Genomic DNA, 20,539 nt, shown 5'->3' with positions numbered 1-20,539 from the left:
TACTATGCAGTCATAAAAGGGAATCAAATGCTGCTCATTGCAGCAACATGGGTGCAGCTGGAGCCCATTATCCTAAGCAAATTAATGCAGGAACAGAAAACCAAATACCACATGTTCTCACTTGTAAGTGGGAGCTAAACATTGGGTACTCATTACATAAAGATGGCAACAATAAACACTAGGAAGTACTAGAAGGGGTCAAAGGTTGAAAAACTAACTATTGGATATTATGCTCACTACCTGGGTGATGGGATCATTTGTATCCCAAACCTCAGTCCCACACAACATACCCATGTAACAAATCTGCACATGTACTTCCAAATCTAAAATAAAAATCAAAATTGTAAAAAAAAAAAGACAATTCTTGTTTTGCTTTGAAAAGTAGATTTGTAAGTAATTTTAAAATCAGAAAAAAGAAACAGTAGATAGAAAAGAGCAACATTATTTTAAGTTCAAAAAATTAAAAATGCAAAAGAGATAAAACAAAGCAGTATCTCATACCAAAAGTAAAGATGATATCATTGAAATGTAATAAGACCATGCCTTATAAGTATTTCAGGAGCAAGAAGAATCTGGGGTCCAGACTGTCTAGCTAGCAGCAGATGGGAGACTTACACCCACTTCAACCTGGGCATAACTTTTTCCCTGCTGTGCATTTTGCAAAATATAAACCTTTATTTGCTACCTCAAACGCTTTTATCTTATAAGGCTTGGTATGCATTTCAGGTTGTTTCTTTTTGGGGGCAATGTTAGGTGTGTTACTCAGGAGGATTTACGGTGGTCAGTTTCCCAGAATGTCTGGTCCTAAAGTTTAAAATGTGTAAAAAAAGTCACTGTAACTCACAGCTAGGGAGAACAGATATCCCAAGTTTGTCAGGAAATTCTGGTTTATACCTTGTGTCCAAGCACAATTATTAATAACAACTGTATTTCACTTCCAACTGTGTCCCAACTGAATGAAAATCTATGGTCATCCCATTTACAGATTACCAGTTGGGTTTTAATTAAGCCATTACCAACCAATCTGTAGCTCAGAGCTCCACTCCTCAAAGAGTAGTGCTTAGACTAATCTAACACCCTGTGCATTCCATGATAGCCCATTAGAATCACAGGCCTCACTCCAGATTTACTGAGTCAGAATCTGCATTTTAACAAGATTCCCAGGTGATTCACCTGTATAATAATATTTAAGAAACACTAACCTATAAAAACAGATCAACTTGACTTTTTTTTTTAGAACAGTTCGTTCTTTGAAAAAAGAGTATAAACACCTATACACAAAATATCAAGCAAAATAAAGAAAAGTTGAATAAAGCAAAGGAAAAAAAAGTCAATCTTTTTTCCCATTCTCATTTGCAATTAGATTGCTTTGTTCATTTGCAATTAGATTGTTAATTAACATAGTATTTTAAAAACTTTTATCTTTATATATTTAGTTTTTAAAATTTTACATTTTTAAACATTGCACCTATCAAAATGTAACCAAAACTTATGTATGTAGTTTAAACAGACAACTATGAAACTAATATCTATTTTTGCCCTAGTCAAGGCAAGCAAGAGAATATGATTAGCATTTATGATGTACCCCAAGTTCCCTCCAAATGTTTCTATCTTTAATGTAACTGCTATCTAAAACTTGCAAAAATTATTTCCTCATTTTTCTTCATAATTTTAACAAATGTATATGGATTTCCAAATTATACAGTTTAATTTGCCCATTTTAAAACTTTATATGAATGGGATAACACTGCTCGTATGTAGGATTTTATTATTTGTTTTTGTTTATTCAACGTTATATTTGTGAGATTGACACAAGTTGCTACAGGTGATTATGAGGTATTTATTTTATTGCAATATAATTTTCTATTATATGAAAATGTAAAAGCTAATGCATTTATTCTATTATTTATAGATTTGTGGGTCATTTTTCTGTTTTCGTTTAGTGACTAAAAACAATGCTGTTATAAGCATTCTATACATGTATGAAGGTGCAATATAGATCCAGGAATTAAATTGTTAGTTTATAGTATATGTATGTCCTTAGCTTTACTAAATAATGACAATCTGTTCTTCAGAGTGTTTATAAAAATTTACACTCCCACCATTAATGTTCTTGTATTTATTCCCATGCTTGCGAATTTTGCTAATAATTGGACTTTTAAATTTTTACCAACCTATCAGATGTGTTTTAAATTCTCATATCCATAAAAAATTAGGCATGTTGATGGTGTTTTCTTTGGAGGTTTGAGCACCTGAATATTCTTTCGTAAGCCAAATAGTCATGTTAGTTTAGTTATCTTGTCTTTTCACTTTCTTCAGGGTATGAGTGATGATCATAAATCTCTCCTTTTGATGTAGTTGAATTTATTATTATTTTTCTTTTATATTAGCATTTGTTCTATGTTGCTTAAGAAAACTTTCCCTATTTTGAAATCACAAATCTATTTTATTATATTTAATTTTTATAAATCTTTACAGTTTTGCCTTCTAGATTTCAGTCTTCAAGCCACAGGAAATATTTTTAATATAGAATCAGATATGGATCTTCAGTTTTCTTAATACCACTTATTTGATGTATGTTGCCCAACTTTTCATATCAAATATCAAAATATGAATCAATTTGTTTGGGGCCTGCTATTCCATTTCGTTAGATATTTGCCTATATTGTTGGTAATGCTAAACTTTATTTGTTACTATAAATATATAAAAAAACACTGTAATGATTTATGAACTGAACTGATTTGATGGAGTTGAAAAACTCACTGTAAGAATTTCATAATACAATCAGAAGTATCAACAGCAGAATAGACCAAGCTGAGGAAAGAATCTCAGAGCTCAAATACCAGCTCTTTGAATCAACTCAGTGAGACAAAAATAATGAAAAAAAGAATTTTAAAAAATGAACAAAACCTCTGAGAAATACTGGATTATGTAAAGAGACCAAACATATGATACATTGATATCCCTGAAAGAGAAGGAGAGAGGGCAAGCAACTTGGAAAACATACTTAAGAATATTGTCCAGGAAAACTTCTCCAACCTCACTACACAGGTCAACCTTCAAATTCAAGACATTCAGAGAATCCCAGTGAGATAATACAAGTTGACCATCCCCAAGACACATAATCATCACATTCTCCAAGGTCAATGTGAAAGAAAAAATATTAAAGAAAGACAGATAGAAATAAGGGTGGATCACCTACGTAGAGATCCCCATCAGGCTAATAGGAAACCTTTCAGCAGAAACCCTACAATCCAGGAAAGAATTGGCAGTAGGGTGCTATATTCAGCATAGCAACACTGATGGATCTGGAGGCCATTATCCTATGTGAGTTAATGCAGAAATGGGAAACCAAATACTGCATATTCTCACTTAGAAATAAAAGCTAAAAACTGAATGCACATGGACACAAAGTAGAGAACAATAGATGCCAGAGTCTACTCGAGAGTGGAGTGTGGGAGGAGGGTGAGGATGGAAAAACTACTCATCAGGTCCTATGCTTATTACCTGGGTGAGGAAATAATCTGCACAGCAAACCCTCACAAAACATAATTTACCCATGTAACAAGTCTGCGCATGTACCCCCTGCACCTAAAATAAAAGTTGGGGGGAAAAAAAGAGGATAAAAGAGTTTCCAAAAATAAATTGAAAAACATTAATAGTTTTTCTAATCTTTGCATTTGTTAATGTTTGTAATTATTCTTCCAGCTGATTGGTGTATGGAGATTTCTTTGTGGGCAGATCTTTGACTACTGCTTTAATTTCTTTTGTGAATATAGGATTATTTGAGTATTCCATTGCTTGAGTCATTTTTAGTAAGTTCTATTTTTTTCTAGGCATTTTCTAATATTTTTCTTAAAATATTTTGGAATATAAAATTATTTATTATCTCATTGTAATATTACTTGTATTTATGTGCTCCCTTGTTATTCCTATTATAATTTGTTTGGCATTTTCTGCCCCCTCCTCATTAGTCAATAAAAGATTTGTCAGCTTTATTAATCTTCTCAGATGCCTAACTTTGAAGTTTTTCCTCCTCTTTTTTAGGTGGATACTTAGCTTCTTCTTTGTCAGCCTTTGTTATTTTATTTTCTGATACAGATTATATTAGTTTCTTAGAGTTCCACAATAAAGTGGGTGGCTTAAAACAAAAGCATACGTGTATCCTCTCACAGTTCTGGAGGCTGGAGTCGAATGCTGAGTTCAAGGTGTCAGTAGGGTCATGGTCCCTCTGAAGGGTTTTTGGAAGAATTCTCCCTTGTCTCTTACATGTTCTGGTGGGTGTAGGCACTACTGGCACTCTTTGGCTTAAAAATCTGTCACTTGAATATCTTCCTGTATCTTCACAAGGCCTTTCCCCCACTGTGTGGGTCCATAAGTGTGTCCAAATTATCTATTCTTATAAGGACAGCAGTCATTGTATTAGGGCCCATCTCAATATAACATAATTTAACTACATCTGCAAGACCTAATTTCCCTCTTCCTAGAAGCAGGGTGTTTCTATATTACAAAACATTTTCTAATTAATAAAGAAAAACATTAATCTCCCATGTTAAATCAGTCATTGTTCAAATCTTGGAACAATTTCTTTTTGCATTTTCATTATATATTCACCTAATGTAATACATATAGCATAGGTATATTTATAATGTATATACATATTTTTATCTTGTTCTTTTTATAAATAATTCTTTCATTAACTATAGTAACAATTTTTTTGTTTATAGATTTAAAACAAAACCACTATTCTATTTTTAGAAATATCTAAAGTCTACGGCATGTATCAGAATAACCGTGTATCAAAAAATGTTGTGTCTCTATTGTTATATAATTGACAGTATGTCAATATTTCTCAAAAAGTGATTGAAATCTTTATTTGTAAAAGTTACATCAGGTAAAAGATAAAACTTATTTAAAGATGAAAAGGCAATTAAATTGTCAAATAATTGTATCTATAAGAAATTACTGTCTTTCAACTAGTAGGAAATTCAAGAGACTCATAATGATCAATAAACCATTTATCCAGTCCCCAATTATAGATTTTAAAAATGATTTTTCACATCTATTACAAACTTCCGAGTCCATTAAATTCCTCCTCACATCTATTACAAATTTCCAAGTCCATTAGATTCCTCTCAAGTACAATTTATTGGCTGTGTAACCTATGTAGTATGTTCACCAACATGTTTTTACTTTCCTTTTGTATACACATTTAAATCATATATCTAATCTGGCTGCAGTCAAGGAAGGTTATTTGACTAGTACTTGTCAATCGAATGTGTGTGTAATTATTGTATGTTACATGTACACTTGTCCTCTGAAGACCCCTAAGTAACTTTTGGTACATTTTCATCAATACAGTTGGATGTAAAGGATTTCAGTATTTTCGGAACACATGATGATGGGATTCCAAATTCCTGTATTATCAGTTGGATATCTGGCCTAAAGAACTGTTCAAACTGCTCCAATCTGAAATGTGAGTCAGATATAAACCATGACTGAGATAAATTGCTGAAATTTCAATATTTTCAATATGTAATAGCTGCCATAGTATAGACTGTGCTATCATGATCTATGTGGTAATTGCTACCTTGACTTGTGACACTACTATAGGAAAATAAAAAGAGTGCAATATGTAGCACTTGCTACAGATAATATATAGGATAAAATATATAGCTGAGTTACTTGGAGGCAGCAACAAAGAGATATAGCAGGAAAGATAGATGAATATCCAGGTTATATAGCGGCAAAACATTGAATAGTTTTCATCTCCTGTAACTTGAAATGTAGATAATGTGCTTATTATATTTATAGCTCTAGGGCAATAATTTGGGAAAATGGTACCATAATAGTATGGCTTGCTTACCATTGGCTGTGTTTGGCAATGTATTGCAAGAAAGAGAAAATTGATTTGGTAAAGAATCAGCTGGTTGAAATAAGAAATGAAAGGGAATGAAGAGAGCCCAGAAACCCAAGGTTTTGCAGATTTTGAAAAATAGATGATGTTTACCTCAAGTAAGTAAAAGATGGATTTTAAAATGGCCTTGAATGTCAAGGGCTAATAAAAATTCTCGGTTGAATAAAGTCACTCAGAACAAATATCAGATTTAAAGGGCAGCCCCTGTAGCAGTTGTTCCAGATCACCCTACAGTAGCCACCATTAAGTTTTAAGAGAGAGCTGTGTACTTAAGAGCTTAGAAATAAGATACACGAACTAGATTGGTTATTTAATTGAATAATTGATGATCACCTTGCCTCATCCAGCAATAAATTCCCACCTGTCAGCATATAAAACTGGTCTTACTCTCCAATTTCTGGTTCCGACTCCTGCTAGTGTTAATTCATTACTTCAGCTGACATTTTACTGATTACAAAATTAGCTCATGACAGATCTTGGCAACTCTCATGACCACGGGTGGGTTGTGATTGAGACAACAAACCCCAAAGGCCACGTGTTGTAGGAGAAATCAGGTTTCACCTTGGTTCCTATTTCAACACTTTCTACCGCCAACTGGAACAAATTTAGTGAACTGAGGAGTCTTTATTGACCAATCCAGCAGAGCCAAACTTTCCATGTCTCAGTCTGACACTTGCTCATGGCCCAGAGTCCACAGTGTTCCATCAGATCTATGATAAATGGGTAGCCAAGAAATCAAACATATATGAGGAAAGATTCCAACATTGAAGATAAAGAACAAACAAATAACAACAAACCAAGAAGGAGGGCAAGGAAATAAAGCTAATGGAGGAAACAGAGGGAAAAATAAAACTATAATTTATGAAAAACTTAAAAGTCAAATTGACAACAACAAAGGAAGGAAGGAAGGAGAAAAAGAAAAGAGAAGAAAAGGAAAGAAAAGAAAAGAAAGAAAAGAGCTGAATAAGAAAAATGTGGTACATATACACCACGGAATACTATGCAGTCATAAAAAAGGAATGAGATCACGTCCTTTGCAGGGACATGGATGGAGCTGGAAGCCATTATCTTCAGCAAACTAACACAGGAACAGAAAACCAAACGTCACATGTTCTCACTTATAAGTGGGAACTGAATAATAAGAACACAAGGACACAGGGAGGGGAACATCACACACTGGGGCCTCTTGAGGGAGGGAGAGCATCAGGATAAATAGCTAAAGTATATGGGGCTTAATACCTAGGTGATGGATTGATAGGTGCAACCAACCACCATGGCACAAGTTTAGCTATGTAACAAACCTGCACATCTTGCACATGTATCCCAGAACTTAATATAAAATTAAATTAAAAAGAAAAGAAAAAGAAAGAGTTCAGGTACAGTGGCTCATTCCTATAATCTCAGTGCTTTGGAAGGCAAAGGCAGAAGAATTGCTTGAGGCCTGGAATTTGAGACCAGCCTGGGCAATATAGCAAGACCCCCATCTTTATAAAGAAAAGTTAAAAATTAGCCAGGCATGGTGGCAGGTGCTTGTAAGTCCTAACTGATTAGGAAGCTGAGTGGGGAGGATCACTTGAGTCTTGGAGTTCAGGGTTACAGTGAGCTATGGTCTCACCACTGCACACCAGCCTGGGTGACAGAGCAAGACCTTGTCTCAAAAAAAAAAAAAAAAAAGATTTAAAAGATACATCTGAAATTCTGACATTAAAAACAAACAAGCAAAATGGACAAAAGGGTTAAATGGTAATATAATCTAAGTCCTGGAAAGCAAATTCAAATGACAAACAGATGAAAAGTAAGAGTTGTAAAAATCAAAGGTTCAATCTAAGATGTCCAACATCTGAAAAGAAAACAGCACTTATAGGCTAGAATAGGCAAAATATACATGGTGACATCAGTTTTTAAAATCTTATGAATATCTTTCAAAAGGCAGAATATAGATTTCCAAACAGAAAAGCTTACAGTTTCCAACATAGCAAATTAAAAAAAATCACCAAGCCATAAGTTATAAAATGTCAACATGTTCAAGATAAATGGCAAATCCTATAAATTTCAGAAGGGTCAAAGGAATTACTCCTATATAGAGGTATTTGAATGCCAGTGAACTTTTCAAGAACAGCATTGGACATTAGAAAATAGTAAGACTTTCAAGTTCTTGACGGAAGATGTAGAATTCTATATCCAGCCACACTATGAGACTTGTAGTAAAGTATTTTGGGATGCATATTCTTAAAAATATGCCCTCCATGCTCTCTTTCTCCAGCAGCTTCTGTATGACATTCACCACAAGAAAATAAGTGAAAAAGGAGAAAAATATATATGAAGAGACATATTTGTAAAACAGAATATCCAACACAAGAGTAAATTCCTTGAAAAATGGTGAGGGGCAAATGGTTCCAGGAAATCAGCTGTATAGGAGGCACTTAGACATTTGCAAAGGTTAGCACAAGATGATAAAAGGCTCCAGGAGGTACATCTCAAAGAAAATGAAAAGAATTTTGTAGCTTATCTGATATATGGAGATCGTAGCAGTATTTTACAATTTTGCATAGGAATAGTTTTTGTTACAAATGCAGAAAATCCAGCAATAAGAAATAGAGCAATTAGAAACAGCAGAAAATAATAAAACTTTTGTAAAAGGAAGCATATGTGGACTATACGTTTGACTGTAAACTATGTACACTCAACTCTTTGTATTCGCAGGCTCTGTATCTGCAAATTCAACCAACTGTAGACCAAAAATACTTGAATAAAGAATAACAACACCAAAAAAATAAAAATAAAAAATACAGTACAACTGTTGACATAGTATTTACATTTTGTTAGGTATTATGAATAATCTAGAGCTGATTTAAAGTATACAGGAGGATATGCATAGATTATATGCAAATACTGTACCATTTTATATAAGTGACTTGAGCATCCACAGACTTAGGTATCCATTGGGGTTGTAGAACAAATTCCCCATGGATACTAAGGGAATATATATATACACACACACACACATATACATACACACATATATATACATATACGTATACATGTATATATGCACACATAAAGTATCAAAATTGTGACATAATACTGGGAGAGAAGGGAAAGCTTTTTGTGGATGAGACTGAGTAAAGTGCTAAATTTCACACTTGGTCTTAGCCATAAGGCCAAGAAGCAATAAAGTCCTAAATTTTTATTTCAATGTTAGAACTGAGTAGATAATGTTTAAGATAGAAAATTGGGAAACAGGGATATAAGCATATTATTTACACTTAGGGAGGTAAATTCAGGGCAAAAAATGAAAACATAGATCTTTTTTGGGGGGAATCTGGAGTGGAGTTTAGAACAGTTAATATTCATTATAAAACATGTACGATTTGCTTTTTAACCAATATACATGATTAATTTGAAAACAAATAAGAAGTAAATAAAATAAAGACAAAGTGAAAGAATTTTGTATTTTCCTGAGATTGCAAGAAGTTTCTGCTCAGTAAATTCTGGTGAGTTACTCAAGGTTATGTTGCAAGAGAAGTTGAAGAATGAGTGGGAGCTTGAGTTTTGGCCTTATCTTAAGGGGGATTTGAAATTACTGAATAATTTCAATGTAAACCATAATTAAATGTGCATTTTAAAAAGGTCTGTGTGTCATCCCATGGAAAATACTTTGTTCACTTTTTCCATCTAAGGCTGTAAGGACCTTGTTTTGATAGCTATTTGGACTGTTTACCTTCTAGTCCAGTCCTATTTGCTTTTGCCTCATTCTGACGCAGTTACCTCCCCAGATACCCACCCAGTCACACTAGAGCTGAAGCCTTGCTGCTAACTTGCACAAATACTGGGAAACCTTCAGTCTGCCTAAATCCAGGGACTCAGCAAACTTATTCTCTGAAGGGCCGGACAGTAAACATCTTTGTTGTGTGTGTGCGTATGTGTATGTGTGTGTACAGTTGACTCTTTAACAATGTGGGGGTTAGGGGTACTGATCTCCCAGGCAGTCAAAAATTCGTGTATAACTTTTGATTCCCCACTTAACTACTAATAGCTTACTGTTTACCAGGAAGCTTACTGATAACATAAACAGTAACAACTAACATGTATTTTGTTTATTTTATATATATATACACATACATACATATATATATGCACCATATTCTTATAATGAAATAAGCTAGAGAAAATAAAATGTTATTAAAAATCATAAGGAACAAAAATATTTACTATTCACTAAGTGGAAGTGGATTATTACAAAGGTCTTCATCTTGTTGTCTTCATATTGACCAGGCTGAAAAGGAGTGGGAAGAGGAGGTGCTGGTTTCACTGTCTCAGGGGTGGCAGAGGCAGAACATATAAGTGGACCCATGCAGTTAGAACCTGAGTTGTTCAAAGGTCAATTGGTCAAGTGAGTGGATGGATGGATGGATAGATAGATAGATAGATAGATAGATAGATAGATAGATAGATAGATAGATAGATGATAGATACACAGACACAGGTACACACATCTATAATTATTTTGGGTCCACAATCCTTTAAAAGTCATTCAAAAATCATTCTTAGTTCACTGGCCGTACAGAAACAAGAAACATGAAAACAACATTCATTTAGCCCTTGGGTCGTAGGTTGAAAATCCCTGACCTAACTCATGCTTTATCATAGACTTTAAGCAAATTTAACATTTATTTCATTTGTACTATTTATAAATACATCATATATTGTAGTGTTTTCACATCACATTGCCTTTTTGAAATTTTCACAGTCTCCCTATTATTCATCTAGATAAAGCACAGACCCCTTATTGGTGGCTTCAAAGCACTTGGTTAACCAGTTTCACTTTCCCCACTGTTAATTCCTTAACTATGCCTTTTCCCAGACATTCAACAAAGCAGCTCAATATGCCATAAACCACCTACATGGAATCACTCAAAGTATGTGTCGCAGTGTAGATCCCCAGGCCCAGTTAAGCACATGAAAGAGAATTGCAGGCTCCATAAATGGTTATTTTTAAGAAGCTAAGTGATTCTAATATACTTTCTGTTCTGGAAGCACTGTATCCTGTCAATGCGCTTCCCTCACACCAGCTTCTGAAGGACAAAAGCCTTCACTGCAGACTTCCCTGTAAGAGTGCTAACTCCTGGAGCAGCTTCAGTCTTGGTATTCTCCACAGGCCTCGCTAACATAATTCTGTCCCCATTAGTATGGAGCAAGTTACAAATATACAACGTTGCATCTCATCTCACCATCTGACTCTCTTTTGTATGTGTATGTTATTGTGTTTTTTTATGTAAAGAGAGTTCCAGGCCCATGTGCAGAAATAAGCCTCGTTGCAAATTATTCCATAATTACGGATGGCTTCTACCCAAATATAGAAGAAAACCTGCTTCGAAATAACAATATAAAAAGAAATCTGTCTAATTCTGGCAAAATGTTAGACTCGGTTGGCCAGAATCCTTATCCATCTAAACAATAAAAGATTCTGGGAAAAAATAATTGTATCATTTTCAATAATTGTACAAGCTTCTAATAAAGAAAAGGAAACCTGTAGGGTCTAAAAATGAAAAGGAATATTGTGATTCACAGCAGTAGGAACAGGAGCTGATGATGGTCATGACAGGCCTGGAGGATCATCAGGCCACCGTGAGAAGGGGAACTGGAAGAGGAAATCATCAAATTCCACCTGTTTGTTCAGTGACATAGCAATAAATTTGCCTCCTTCCAGTCCTAGCCAAGAATTATGTTTTTCTAAGAAAAACATAACTCTTAATCTACAATCTAATTCTAAATTTGAGATCAGATTTACACTAACTGTACAATGTAGGAAAATCAAAACTGAGAAACACAACATATAAATCCCTGATGTGGTTTGGATCTGTGTCTCCACCCACATCTCATGTTCAATTGTAATCCTCAATATTGGAGGTGGGCCTGTTGGGAGATTGGATCACGGAAGTGGATCCTTCATGAATGGTTTAGCACCTTCCCTTTGGTGCTGTTCTCGTGATACAGTTCTCACAAGATATAGTTGTTTAAACATGTGTAGCATCTATCCCCACTTCCTCCTGTTCCAGCCATGTAAGACATGCCTGCTTCCCCTTTGCCTTCTGCCAAAATTTTAAGTTTCCTAAGACCTCCCCAGCCATGCTTCTTGTACAGCCTATGGAACCCTGAGGCAATTAAACCTCTTTTCTTTATAAATTATGCAGTTTTAGGTAGTTCTTAGCAGTGCAAGAATGGACTAATACAATCCCCTAAATATATAACAAAGCAATGAAAAAAAAAAGAGACAGATAAAAATCACTCAAAAGCTACAGAATTTCTTTGGAGTAGTTGGATAACCTTTGGAAAATTACCCAACATCCAACACAGAGAGATGAGGAGATGGGGGAAAACACAAATAATTAAAGGGAAATGTCCAACTTACCTATAAAAGAATTTTCAGAAAAAAAAAAAAGAAATAATAGAACCATGAATCTTGAAATTTAAAAGCATTCCATGTTTCATGTTTTGAGCAGATCAAAAAATGCCATAATTAATTATATTAAAATAAAACTGTAAAACACTAAAGACAAATGAAGTAACCTTAAAAACCCCCAGAAAGGAATAAGAGATTATGTACAAAACAACAGTAATTAGACTGATGAAAATCTTCTTAATTGTAGCAGAAGAGGCAAGAAAAACATAAAGTAATATTTTCAATGTTGTGATAGAGAGTAACTAAACTATCATTGAATGGGAGTGAAATACAGAAAATTTTGATGAATGAATCAAAGATTAAAAAAGAAATCAAAGTATTTGTTATTCTGTGAAGGAGGTTTGAAGTATATACTTCAGGAAGAAGAGAAGAAAGTTGAACTCAGAGAACAACAAGATACAATAAAAATTTTCTATCTATGTTATATATATACACACACATATACACATACACACATGCATATATAGAAAATAGTGTTTAAACAATAGTTTATATATGAATACTATTGTTTTTATATGTGTGTGTATATGTGTATATATGTGTATATATACACACATATACATGTATATATGCTATATATATGCTAATTTGTTATATATATGCTATATATGTTATATATATATTTGCTATATATATACATGCTAATTTGAGGAGCATTGAAAACTGGCCAGTACAGGAAAATAATAACATAATTGATAATAAGATAATTTTTAATATTAAATACTGGTGTGATATTCATATTATTTAATAACGAGCTTGAAATCTTAAACTAATTTAAAGTTAAAATATAAATTGAAATTTAAAATATATCTTACTTTCCATTCTCTAACAAATACATTATTCAAATCTGCTTACCAAGTGATATAATTTATAATGCAAATCTTTTAATAATTCAAAAAATTTCCAAATCATTTGCTAAATCTTAGAAAGTTTTGCTATGACTTCTTTGAAGAATATTTTGCTTGCTGAATATTGCTTCCATTTGTGCCATGACTTTTAATTAAAACAGTGACCTCTTACTCCCACCAATTACATTGGTAGTTATTATGTAATAGTTTTAAGAAAAAAAATTATCTTAAAATCAATGACATTGTTAATGGTGTTTTCTCCTCTCTCTGCTTTTGGCAAACTACAAAGAAAAATAAAGTCCTAAACAAACTCAGAAAGGAACAAGACATTTTCTATAACACAATTCAACAGATGGAAGTCTTCATCAGTTTTATAACACTTATAATACTGTCAGATAACTTTATCTAATCATATCTCCATTTTTGACCAAGTCATGAAAATCATGAGTTGGGTTTCCATTTAGTTTTGCAGACCAGATGACACGTGGTATAGGTGGATAATTAAGAAAATGGGCACATTGTCTGGGCTGCTAATTACACCTCTACCATGGAAATGTGAAATGACCCCAAACTGTTTCAGTTTTTTCACTTGAAAATGGAGATGATGATGAAAATTGTATCATTCTAACAAGTTAGTGTGCATTCACAATTGTGCCTCACACAGGACAAATGTCATACAAACATTAGTTCTATTTGTAGTAATGGAAATGAGGTTAATATTCATGATGGATGAGTATTTCAGGGTTTTTCATGAACCAGTGCAACTAAATGGAGGTAAAATACAACAGGAAGCTACATCTTTCTTGTTTGAGGCCCCAAGCCACCACAAATTGTCCTTTGGTTCCTTTGGTCTTCCTCTTGTTGCTGGCATGCTCACTATGCCAGTGGACACCATAGTGCCTGACCAGAGACAGCAGTGGCTCTTTAATATCAGCCATGGGCTTTCTTGGTCTCTCCCAGAATCTCTCAGAACCAGACAAGTTGAGGAGCCAGATAGGCATTTGTTCCCCAGCGGTGCCAGCTCTGCTGCCATTGTGCCTTGTCCTGTCCTGTCCTGACTGGGCTCACTCTGACTATATAGACTTATTAACGTGGGAGGTGCAGGATCACTGGTGAAGTGGCTGGTGCTGGGACCTAACCCTGGCTTTTGGGGACCAGATGTGTCCTGTGCTTGGGGAATTAAAATGGTAATGTCTCAGAAGCAAAAATTTCAAGGTGCTGACTGCAAAGGCACTGAACAATCAGAATGAATTGGCTTTGGAAGGAAATCGATCTGAAAGCAGTGCAATGCTGAGCCAAAAGAAAAATCTGGCTGCTACCGACTCTTCTCAAACTATCCTCTATATTTTAAACCAAGTGGAAAAGAGCTAATAAAATAAAGCTCTATAATGAAAACAGATGACTATATATTATGCCTTGTGTTGCATAATCTGTTTTGCATGCCATTGTCCAACCTCATAAACTCACCTGACAGGTGATTGGTGAACGGAGAACTTTAGGTTGATTGCATATGACGGTTCCTGCTGCAGTATCTTAAAACAAGCAAAGCAAAAGTAGACGTTTAATTCAATATTTTGTTACACTGTTGATAGGAATTATTTGCATTCATGTTTTTCCTTCTAACTTCACTTTAGGTTAAGGGAGTACAAGTGCAGATTTGTAACATGAGTAAATAACGTGTTGTGGAGATTTAATATACAGGTTATTTCATCAGTTGGGTAATGAGCATAGTACCCAAGAGGTAGTTTCTCAGTCCTCACCCTTCTCCCACTCTTCACCCTCATGTAGGCCCTACTGTCTATTGCCGTGTTCTTTGTGTACATATGTACTCAGTGTTTAGCTCCCACTTGTAAGTGGGAACATGTGGTATTTGGTTTTCTGTTCCTGTGTTGACGTCCTTAGGATAATAGTCTCCAACTGCATCCATGTCATTGTAAATAACATGATCTTGTTCTTCTTTATGGCTGTGTAGTATGCCAGGCTGTATATGTACTACTTTTTTTTTTTATTTTCTAGTTCAGCATGATGGGCATCTACATTGATTCTATGTATTTGGTATTGTTAATAGTGCTGCAATGAACGTACATGCTCATGTGTCTTTATAATAGAATGATTTATATTGCTTTGGGTATATACCCAGTAATGAAATCACTGGGTTGAATGGTAATTCTGTGTTAAGTTGTTTGAGAAATCCAAACCTTCCACAGTGGCTGAACTAATTTACATTGCCACTAACAATATATAAGCACTGCCTTTTCTCCACAATCTTGCCAGCATCTGCTATTTTATTACTTATAGTCATTCTGACAGTTGTTAGGTGGTATTTCATTGTGGTTTTGATTTGCATTTATGTAATGATTAGTGATACTGAACTTTTTTCATAGGTTTGTTGGTCGCTTGTATATCTATCTTCTTTTGAGAAGTGTCTGCTCATGTCCTTTATCCATTTTTTAACGAGGTTTCTTTTTTTTGCTTGTAAATGTGTTTAAGTTTGTTATAGATTATGGATATTAGACATTTTTTAAATGCAAATATTTTCAATTCAAATACTTTGCAAATATTTTCTCCATTCTGTAGGTTTTCTGTTTACTCTGTTGATAGTTTCTTTTGCTATGCAGAAGCGCTTTAGTTCAATTAGGTCTCCTTTGTAAATTTTTGTTTTTGTTGCTTTTGGAGTCTTTTTCATGAAATATTTGCCAGAGCCTATGTCCATCATAGTATTTCATAGGTTTTCTTCTAGAACGTTTATAGTTTTAGATTTTACATTTAAGTCTTTAATCCGTCTTGAGTTGATTTTTGTATATGGTGAAAGAAGGGGTCCACTTTCAATCTCCTGCATATGTCTAGCCAGTTATTCCAGGTATTGAATAGGGAGTCCTTTCACCATTGCTTGTTATTATCAACTTTGCTGAAGGTCAGATGGTTATAGGTGGCCTTTATTTATAAGTTCGCTAACCAGTTCCATTGGTCTATGTGTTTGTTTTTTCCTACCAATACCGTGCTGTTTTGATTACTAAAGCTTTGTAGTACAGTTTGAAGTCAGGTAGTAATATCATTTAGATCTGTGTCCCTGCCAAAATCTCTTGCTGACTGTAGCCCCCAGTGTTGAAAGTGGAGCCTGGTGGGAGGTGATTGAATCATGGGGGCATTTTTTTTTTTTTTTCATGAATGGTTTAGCATCATCCTCTTGGTGTTGTTCTCATGACAGTGAGTAAGTTCTTGTGAGATCTGTTGTTTAAAAGTGTGTAGCACCTCCTTCCTCACTCTCCCTCTTGCTCCTGCTCCAGCCATGTGATGTGTCTGCTCCCCCTTTGCCTTATGCCTTCATTGTAAGTTTCCTGAGGCCACTTCAGAAGCTGAGCAAATGCCAGCATCATGCGTCCTGTACAGCCAGTAAACCAATCAGCCAATTAAACCTCTTTTCTTTATAAATTACCCAGTCTCAGGTATTTCCTTATAGCAATGTGAGAATGGATTCATACAAGTAGTGTCATATCTCTCGCTTTGTTCTTTTTACTTGGGAATTCTTTGGCTATGCAGGCTCATTTTTGGTTCCCCATGAATTTTAGAATAAAGTTTTCTAAATCTGTGAAAATATGATAGTATGATAGAAATAGCATTGAATCTGTAAACTGCTTTGGGCAGTATGGCCATTTTAACAATACTGATTCTTCTAATCCACGAGCATGAAATGTTTTTCTATTTGTGTTGTGTCTGATTTCTTTCAGTAGTGCTTTGTAATTCTCATTGTAGAGATCTTTCACCTCCCTAGTTACTTGTATTTCCAGGTATTTGATTCTTTTTTGTGGCTATTGTCAATGAGACTGTGTACTTGATTTTTTTTTCTCAGTTGGAGTGTTACTGGTTTATATAAATGTTACTGATTTTAATACATTTATTTTGTGTTCTGAAACGTTGCTGAAGTTTTTTTATTAGGTGGAGGAGCCTTTCAGCGGAGACTACGAGGTTCTTTAGGTATAGAATTATATCTTCTGAGAAGGCAGATAGTTGACTTCCTGTCTTTCTATTTGGTTTCCTTGTATTTCTTCTCTTGCCTGATTGCTCTGGCTAGGACTTCCAAATGATATTTAACAGGAGTGGTGAGAATGGGCATTCTAGACTTATTCTGGTTCTCAAGGGGAATGCTTCCAGCTTTTGTCCATTCAGTATGAGGTTTGCTGTGGGTTCATCATAAATAGCTCTTATTATTTTGAGGTATGTGCCTTTGATATTTAGTTTGTTGAGGGTTTCTAATATGAGGGGATATTGAATTTTATCAGAAGACTTTTCTGTCTATTGAGATAAGCATGTGGTTTTTTGTTATAGTTCTGTTTGTGTCATGAGCCACATTGATTGATTTGTGTATATAGAACCAACCTTTCCAACTAGGAATAAAGCCTACTTCATCATGGGAATAGCATTTTGATGTGCTGTCAGATCCAGTTTGCTAATATTTTGTTGAGGATTTTTACATCTATGTTCTTCAGGAATATTGGTCTAAGTTTTTCTTTATTGTGTCTGTGCCAGGTTTTCCTATCACAGTGATGCTGACCTCATACAATTAGTTAAGGATGAGTCCTTCTTCCTCTATTTATGGCAGTAGTTTTAGTAGTATTGTTACCAGCTCTTTTTTATACATCTAGTGGATTTCAGCTGCAAATCTGTCTGGGTCAGGGCATTTTCTGGTTGACAGAATTTTTATTACTGATTGAATTTTGGAAGTCATTATTAGTCTGTTTAGGGATTCAATTTCTTCCTGGTCCAATCTTGAGAAATTGTATATTTCCAGGAATTCATTTATTTATTCCTGGTTTTCTAGTTTTGTGTGCATAGAGGTATTTATAATAGTCTGAGAGGTTTTTTTTTTTTTTTAATTTTCTGAGGAGTCAGAGATGATGTCCACTTTGTCATTTCTGATTGTGTTCGTTTCAGTTTTCTCTCTTTTTTTCTTTATTAGTCTAGATAGTTGTATACCAATCTTCTTTATTCTTTTGACGAACACACTTTTGGTTTTGTTTATCTGTTGTAAGTCTTTTCATGCCTCCATTTTGTTCAGTTCAGCTCTGATTTTGGTTATTTCTTTTCTTCTGCTACCTTAGTGGTTGGTTTGCTCTTGTTTTCATAGTTCTCCTAGGTGTGATGTTAAGTTGTTAATTTGTGATCTTTCTAACTTTTTGATGTGAATTTTTAATGCTATAAACTTTCCTCTTATACTGCTTTAGGTATGCTCCAGAGATTCTGGTATGTTGTATCTTTGTTTTCATTAGTTTTAAAGAACTTCTTGATTTCTGCCTTAATTTCATTGTTTACCCAAAAGCCATTCAGAGGTGTATTGTTTAATTTATATGTAATTGTATGGTTTTGAGAGATCTTATTTGTATTGATTCCTATTTTAATTACACTGTGATCTGAGAGTGTGGTTGGTATGATTTTGATTTGGTGAATTTGCTGAGAATTGCTTTATGGTCAAGCATGTGGTGAGTTTTAGAGTATGTGCCATGTGCAGATGAGAATAATGGATATTCTGGTTTTGTTTGGATAATTCTGTACATGTTTGTTTAATCATTTTGGTCAAATGTTGAGTTTAGATCCCAAGTATCTTGGTTAGTTATCTGCCTCATTGATCTATCTAACACTGTTAGTAGGGTATTTAAGTCTTCCACTATTATTAAGCAGTTATCTAAGTGTATGCATAGGTCTCTAGAAACTTGTTTTATGAATATGGGTGTTCCAGTGATGGGTACACATACATTTAGAATAGTTAAGTCTTCTTGTTAAATTTAACCCCTTATTCAAAAAGGAAAGCATTGTTGATTTAAAGCATGTTTTGTCTGAAATAAGGATAGCAACCCTGCTTTTTTGGCCTTTGCTTTGAGCCTATGAGTATCATTGCATGTGAGATGGGTGTCTTGAAGATAGCATACCTTTGGGTTTTGCTTCTTTATGCAATGTGTCAGTCTGTGTCTTTCAAATGGGGCATTTGTCTCATTTATGTTCAAGGTTTATACTGATGTGTGCAGATTTAACCTTGTCATTATCTTGTTAGCCAGTTGTTATGTAGACTTGTTTATATGGTTGCTTCATAATCTTTGGGCCCAGATGGTTTCATAAAGAGCTGTGTGAAATTAACACTAGTTTTATCTATTCTACAAAGTAGAAGAGATGGTCTGTGTACTGTCTCTATGTCAGTGGTCTATGTACTAAATTGCATTTTTGTCATGGCTGGCTACAGTCTCTTGTTTCCATGTTTACCATTCCCTTAAGGACCTCTTCTGAAGCAGGTCTGGTGGTAACAAATTCTGTTAGCATTTGCTTCTCTGAAAACAATTTTATTTCTCCTTCACTTATGAAGCTTATTTTGGCTGGATATGAAATTCTTGGTTGAAATTTATTTTCTTTCAGGATGTTGAACATAGGCACTCATTCTCTTCTGGCTTGTAGACTGCTGAAAGGCCCACTGTTAGCCGGATGGGGTTCCCTTTGTAGATAACCTTTCCCCTTCTCTCTAGCTACCTTAAATATTTTTTCTTACTCACTGACCTTTAAGAATCTGATGACTATTTGTCTTGGGAATGGTCATTTTGTGTAGTATCTCCCAGAGCTTGGCTGATTTTCTTCAATTTGAATGTTGACCTCTCTAGTGAGTTTGGGGAAGTTTTCTTGGACAATATCCTCAAATATTTTTTCCAAGTTGATTGCTCTCTTTCCTCTTTCAGGGATGCCACTGAGTTGTAGGTTTTGTTTCTTTACATAATCTCATATTTCTTGAAGGTTTCGTTAATGCTTTTTAAATTTTTTCTTTATTTTGGTCTGACTGAGTTTACTCAAAGAACTGATGTTTGAGTTCTGAGAGTCTTTCCTCAGCTTGGTCTATTATGATTTTATACTTACGATTGTATTATGAAATTCTTGTAGTGAGTTTTCAGCTCTAACAGATCAGTTTAGGTTCTTTCTTAAAAATGGCTATTTTGTCTTTCAGCTCTTATATTGTTTTCCTAGCTTCCTTAGATTTCTTGGATTGGGTTTTAAGTTTCTCTCGAATCTTGATGATTTTCATTTCCATCCAGATTCTGAATGTTCTGTCATTTCAGTGTGTTTGAGAACTATTTCTGGGGAAGTAGTGCAATCATTTGGAGGTAAGAACACACTCTGGTTTTTTAAGTTGCCAGGGTTCTTGCATTGGTTCTTTATCATCTGTGTGGGCTAATGATCCTGTAATCTTTCTAGTTGCTATACTTTGGATGGGGCTTATTGGTTTTATATTCTGTGATGCCCTTGTGCATTTGATTGTGGTATAAATTGGATTCAGTT

The 20,539-nt window shown here is 34.5% G+C and overlaps 1 long non-coding RNA gene across 5 annotated transcripts in view; it reads left to right on the top strand.

Moving 5' to 3' along the window:
* The window catches only part of LOC103879183, a 259,760-nt gene that overhangs the window by 200,158 nt on the left and 39,063 nt on the right, over positions 1–20,539 (top strand). For 4 of the 5 annotated variants that reach the window (XR_004178665.1, XR_004178668.1, XR_004178666.1 and 1 more), the window contains one exon: positions 5,362–5,476. The exons of the other annotated variant lie outside the window; for it this stretch is intronic. This is a non-coding gene — a long non-coding RNA (uncharacterized LOC103879183). The remainder of the gene's footprint in view (positions 1–5,361; positions 5,477–20,539) is intronic. 5 annotated transcript variants of the gene reach the window in all.

The sequence above is a fragment of the Papio anubis genome, chromosome 15 (assembly GCF_008728515.1).
Source record: "Papio anubis isolate 15944 chromosome 15, Panubis1.0, whole genome shotgun sequence".
NCBI classification, from domain to species: Eukaryota; Metazoa; Chordata; class Mammalia; order Primates; family Cercopithecidae; genus Papio; species Papio anubis.
Note: the sequence above shows the minus strand (reverse complement) of the source record. Positions and strands in the feature narration are given on the sequence as shown.